This window comes from Oncorhynchus mykiss, chromosome 22 (assembly GCF_013265735.2).
Source record: "Oncorhynchus mykiss isolate Arlee chromosome 22, USDA_OmykA_1.1, whole genome shotgun sequence".
Lineage (NCBI taxonomy): Eukaryota > Metazoa > Chordata > Actinopteri > Salmoniformes > Salmonidae > Oncorhynchus > Oncorhynchus mykiss.
Genome location: NC_048586.1, coordinates 6,852,940 through 6,859,643, shown reverse-complemented (window position 1 = coordinate 6,859,643; position 6,704 = coordinate 6,852,940). Strand labels below are relative to the sequence as shown.

The window sequence follows — 6,704 nt, the reverse complement described above, 5'->3', positions numbered from 1 at the left end:
AAAGCTATTTATGTTTTACCTAAACCTTAGGGCTCCCGCCTATTGTCTTGATTTTGCGAGGTGAAAATAGTTATTTTTGAGGATGAATCTCTGTAAATACATGAAAATTCATCCCGTGCCCAACATGCTTGGGTGATGAAATATACAACCTAAGTTTGCCTCCCAAATGGCACCCTATTCCCTATTGGGTGCGACTCCCTTAAACAATTCCCTTAGGTAAGGGAAACACTGAAGACGTTTTATGCAACCGGGCCTAGAACCCTGTGCTCCCTGGTCAAATGTTTTGGAGTTGCATAAAGCCCCTCAAATATTCCCTCAGGTAACGGCATACTTAAGTGATGTTATGGTAGTTTGAAGGCATGTATGGCAGAACAAATATATGATGACCTGATTCACTGACTAAACATCTTGTCAGATCGCATTGATTTTGTGATATTGCTTTTAGCTTGAATTGAGGCACAACACGTCTTATGTTAACTGTTTAATGCTGGAATAGAGATCATATAAATCACTTAACCATGACAATAAATGAAAGCTAAATATTTTATTATTCAACATTAATATTCTTTCTTGAAAATATAACAGTTGTGTTCTGCACTGTTCATGCGCTAGCTTTTGAATATTTTCATGCCTCCTCACGGGATTGAAGCATACCCAGTGTTGCTTGTTGTTTTGGCCTTGGTTGGAGGTAGAAATTGTTGGTTTGGTCTTACAATACCTGCCAAACAAAGCTACACTTACTGGCCTTAGCATTTAACTATTTGAACATAACTCTCAACATATGTGCTCTTAACTGACTTGCCTAGTTAAATAAAGGTTAAATAAAAACACAAACAAATGTAATATATATTGGTTTATTTTTCAGAAGTGCAAACTGAAGGTAATTTGAAGAAAGAAGATGGAGGGGAGTAAATTAGATTATAATGCCCTAAGTAATTTGAGGAAAAAAGCAGCAAAAATGATGAATCAGTTAATTTTGTCAGCTCAGAGAGAGGTCCTGGAATGTTTTCCAGAAGGGGAAGGGTCTGGTGTTGACAATTTGTCAGACAGTGAGAGAAGTGAGGGAGACAGTTCTACTGGTGATGAGAGTGAAGGCTTGATGGGCCGCCTGGAAGACTGGGCTGTAGCGTTTAGGATTCCGTTGTTTGCCTTATCTGCCCTGTTGTTAATTCTTTGAATTTACCATCTTTACTGGGCACAAAAACTTTGTACAAAATAATTTCACTACTTTGGAATAGTTAATGTTCTTAACTGACTTGCCTAATTAAATAAAGGTAAAATAAAAATTAAACTATTGCAAAGACTATGGTCTCTTGTTCCGGACGGGCATGCTTTTAAGTTGTCGCTTCACTTTGATGGTCTACCTCTTTTTAAGATCTCTGCCATTCAGTTTTAGCCAACACTCGGAATTACCCAAAGACATGCCAAAAAGCCTGTGATTATTGCTCAAAACGAACTTCTTTGAATGTGTACATAAGCAAGCTGGTCACTGAGTTAAAAAGCATAAGTAGGGTTTTTTTTTCACGGGAATTTTTGTTTTCTTAATTGTAACCTCTGTAATATGTGATGCCCCAGCGAGAGCCTTTATAAAATGTGTGAAGTCCCACACTGGATATAGTGGCTGTGACAAGTGCTACCAAAGGGGAATCTATACATTTCCTAGGGTTAATGCCAGGCCTAGAACCAACAAGTGCTTTAAACAGTTACTGGATGAAGAACACCACCATAACCAGTCTCCTCTTTCGGATACTAATATTGATTTGGTAACAGGCTTCGCTCATGACTAAATGCATTTAGTTTGTTTGGCGGTCATGAGACCGTGGATGGACAGGAGTGGTCCACTGCATTGTCATATTTCTTCCTGTCAAGATTCCTTCATCTCGGAAAGGCTTATAGCTTTAAGGGGGTACATCCCAATAGTGTTTGCCAGAAAACCATGTCCAATTGATGACAGAATAAGATGGAAAGCAACAGAGCTGCATCAGTTTTTACTCTACACAGGGCCACTTGTTCTTGCGGATGAGTTGCAGCCATGTATGACAACCTCATATTCCTTTCTGTTGGAAGGAGTAAAGAATATTGTTTAACAATAAATTACTTAGCCAACACATTACTTGTCTCATTTGTTCAGCAATTTGGACACTGAGGTCAGGAATTTATCATTTATAACATACATGGCTTGGTACATCTGAGCGAAGATATCAAACTACATGGACATTCAGATCTGATATCAGGCTTTCCCTTTGAAAATGTATTGGGGAAACTAGTTATGATGATGAAGAAGAGCAGCAAGGAATATACTTGAGGAAGCCACATCATGATGGGCCTGTGCCGCAGTGTTTTGTTGTAGTGCATCAGTTCAAGGAGCTGTTGATTAATGAATCGTGAGAACCTCAGAGAGAGATGGTTGTATCAGAATTGATAACAAAGTTGTTTCTTTCCTGAATGTAATTTCTACAGAAAGCAAAGAGTACATTGTGGTTAAAGGATACAGACTGAAAGCAATTTTTTTGAGTGTCCTTTTGACTCTTGAGAGTTAGGAATCTATGTGGTTTCTAACCTGACCTCAAGAATTCAGTGCTTTCAGGTAAAATAATCGGCAGAAATATGTGAGGTTGCCACTACAGTCCTAGAACTGGAACCCGATTCAACTCCCTGACGATTCCCTGTAATATATTTATGTAAGTATACTTTCTTTAGCCTAAAAAAATTATGTTGCTACTGACTTTGTTGATGGGTGCATATGAGCATATTTAATTTTGTAAACATGATTACATGCTCCCATCACATATTTTTTTTTATCTACAGTAGTGGTGACTACAGTTAGCTGAAGTGTGTAACGGTTGTCGGAGAACTATGTAATATAAAGTTGTAAAATGGTGAACTATTTCAATAAAAGCAGTAATATCTAATGTACAGTATAATTTTAACCAAATTATTTTGAGGCTGTCAATTGAAGGATTACATGTTATAATGTATTGCGAGTGTTCCTATTTTTGTCTCCCTTTAGGAAATGTATCACATTGCCAAATAATTTGTTTCAGTAAATTAAACATTGTACACACATTGTGGTTAAAGATGGTGTTTGCCAATGGCCTCCCTATAACATGATGATGATGATGATGTTGTTAAGGCTGCAAAAACTCAGCAGCAACCTGGAGAGGCATGGATTCCATATAATGTCAGGCTAATTTTCTCAGCAGCTATGTATAAGTTTTATTTTGGTCTTCCGTGGGTGTATAGAAAGGGTTATGTATGGAACCAAAAATAACTATTCAGTATGTAGAGGGAGATAGACTAAATTATAATTTTTATACAAAAAAAGAGTAAACTAGATATGGGAATTAAACCTGGCAAATTGGTTAGTGTATATACAGTGGAAGCCAAATACATTTAAACTCAGTTTCACAATTCCTGACATTTCATTGTAGAAAAAATTCCCTGTCTTAGGTCAGTTAGGATCATCACTTTATTTTTACTTGATCAATTTCCAGTAGGGCTGAACTAATGGAGTCCAGACGGTTAACAACTAGTAATGCTTCTGCAGAGTCCGTTGATTACGTCCCCACCCCAATGTCTCGAAGAACCGTAACTGAACGCAAATGGACCACAAACCACTGAAGTGAACAACTGAGTATTTGTTTGCATTAAGAAATTGTGCTGAGTAAAGATATAACAATTCATCGGTTCTTATGCTCCCTGATTTAAATGTTGAAGATAGGAGTGCATTGCTCCGCAAACCCCAAATGTATTATGCATTGTAAAAATAAAAAAATTAAACATTGCGAATCGCCAGTTCAGAAAAAAGGCTTTATCGATATTACATTATCTTTACTTTCCGAAAAAATACCTCCCATCTTATGTAACGGCTGACACATAGTCTCTTCTCCTTCTTTCATGCATCGTCTAGTCAAGCTGCACACTGCCTACCCAACCAAAAACCTACAACAGCAACATCTTTTCAAAAAGTTATACTAGAGATAGATCTGTTTTTTAGATTTCATGATTCCTCCTGGTCGTCAAATACTTTGAAAATAATGAAGTTTACTCTGAAACACGTATACATGTTTCATAACTAGAGGGCAGACCAGGAATTGTTCTCAGCGCAATGACAGTAAAAAATATCACTATTGCATGGAGAAGATTGCTGTTCTCTTTGTGTTTTTTAAATGTTTATTTACTGTTTAAAATACTAAGACCCTTCATGTTTTTCATCTCTGCTCCTGAATCTTCTGACAAAGCAGGATATTATATTAGAACCATGTACAACATCTTGATGAGAAGCTGAAGGTCAGCAAAGAGTTTAGGCAGAAGATGGTGAGATCTCCTTTTTAATTTCCATCTCCTGACCTGATCAGCCATAATAATTATGATTACATTTTTTTGGTATTATTAGCTGAGACATAACCAATATCCAGTTCTGTATTATGCCTTAGTTATCCAAAACTAAGATAGTGTTTGTGTTTTGATATTGGAAAAAAAACATACTAGTTACTAGTTTTTCAGCAGCCAATAGGCTATTCATATTAGGTGAATTACTTAATATGACATACAATATCCATATGTTATGGTCACTTTTCTGTTGTCAGTGTGGTTACAGATGGACTATTTGGGATTGACAGGTGGCTGTGATGTGAAAGAGTGTGTGGAGGATCATGGCACACAATCTCCCATGATATTTCAAAGACCATGAACTGGAGGGGAATCAATGGAAAGGCGCCCTTCTGCCAACTGCAGCTCAACGATAGAGTTAATGTTCTACTGTTGGCAAAGTCCTTCATGAACACTAGAAAGCATAGAAAGAAACATCTAAATAAACCAATGATTCTTTATTCCCCAATTTTCATTTTAAGCTGCGGTGAGGAGAAACCGGCTCAGGTCTGATGCAACTGACAAAGTGGAAAAAGATGGCTAAACCTTTCAGGGTATCGTAATTGGTGGTCGCAAGGAAAGAACACAAAGAAGGAAGTGGTTCGAAAATATTTAGATCCTCTTGGTGGGGTTCTGATGAAATACACCAGAGGATAAAAAATGTTTGTGTCAATATTACAGCATAAACCTTGCATTTGGAATGGGGGGGATCGAGCTCATATTTAGATTTTATTTATACCAAGTGATCAGATGATGATGATAAGTGGTCAATTTTCATTACAACTATGTTGCCATTAAGCCAGACATCATCAATGTTGCTTTCTTAGAGTCTAGTTTATGCCACAATGTTTTCAGTGTTCGAATGTGGCCCTGTTGATATGGCTTGTTTTAATTTGAAAGTCATGTTTCTATATTGTCTTTACAAGGCTCATTTGGGCAAAAATAATTTGAGATGTGAGCTTGTTTTAAAACAATATGTGTAACAATGTTACCAATGTTGCTACTGCAGAACTTTAATGTTATGTATCAATGCACTTGTATGTTATGATGTATGATTAAGTTAGCATACACAAATTAGATTTTAGTACAATACAGTAGGGTACAATAGAGTACAGTATACATTATTGTATTCTAATTTAATGTACTTTATTGTGCTAACTGTACTATAATAAAATACAATTTCAGTATTTAAGACCCTAATCATATAAATGCCATGTTATAGAAGGGTGAAGACACTTTTTTTTGAAACAGCACAAGGTTTTGAGTAACTTGGCAGCAGTCTTCCTGAGATGGAAATAGTTACAAAGGCTCCAAAAACACACGTACATACTTTTACAAGCTGCAAAGTTCTCGTTATTATGGTGCAGAGCTGTAGAAATGAACATTTTGTAATTCTAAACTTTATCTGCAATGGTCTGTGGCGGTAAGTTTTGCCGTCTTGAGACAATATCTGACATACATGCGCAAACTTCCATGTTTTGCTCAGCAGAGGTAGAGTATCTCATGATAAGCTGTATACCACACTATTTACTGAGATAGAATACAGATGAAAACTTCGTAGCTGTCTATATAGTGGTTGCTCCACTAAAAGTTTTGCGATTATGCTGCGGTAATTTGTGGTTTAGTACGTTACCCTGCGTCACCACTTCATTGCTCCAGACCAGCGCAAGGGGGGTTAGAGCACTGATTATACTTTTGGGTCCTACTGTGTCTCTAACTGACAATGAATGGGCGACATGAACTTAAATAGAAACTATGCATTATATTGAAGTTAGTATAGCCTTTATTTAACTAGGCAAGTCAGTAAAGAACAAATTCTTATTTACAAGGACAGCCTACTCCTTCCTCCCCGTCGGGAAATTGAACAGGTCTCCCGCGTGCCCGCACGAAACAGGGATTATTTAGCTAAATAGCCCAGTACTGTACTCCACGACCATCACGTTGTACAGCACCATATATTGTGTTCCATCCTAACAGAAACACAGAAGGTTTTTAGTTTTTCTAAAAATATAAACACCATAATATTAATCAAATTAATTAAGCAAGTAGGAGTCAAACGTTTGGACACACCTACTCATTCCAGAGTTTCTTTATTTTTTATATTTTCTACATTGTATCAGTTAATTACTCTTGGATCTACCCACCCCGGATCTGGGAGAATTGTCATCAACTGACACTAAGTAGCATAACGCAACGGACAAAAAAATCTTAGTAGAAATATTCATGAAATCACAAGTGAAATATATTCAAACACAGTTTAGCCTTTTGTTAAGCACCCTGTCATCTCAGATTTTGAAAATATGCTTTACAGCCAAAGCGAGACAAGCATTTGT

General features: G+C 36.9%; 1 long non-coding RNA gene across 1 annotated transcript; it reads left to right on the top strand.

Annotated features, from left to right (window-relative positions):
- Positions 1-4,210: 4,210 nt before the first annotated feature.
- On the top strand, positions 4,211-5,558 carry LOC118943629. The gene is made up of 2 exons (XR_005038962.1): positions 4,211-4,317; positions 4,623-5,558. It is a non-coding gene; the product is annotated as an uncharacterized LOC118943629 (long non-coding RNA).
- The last annotated feature ends 1,146 nt before the right edge of the window (positions 5,559-6,704 follow it).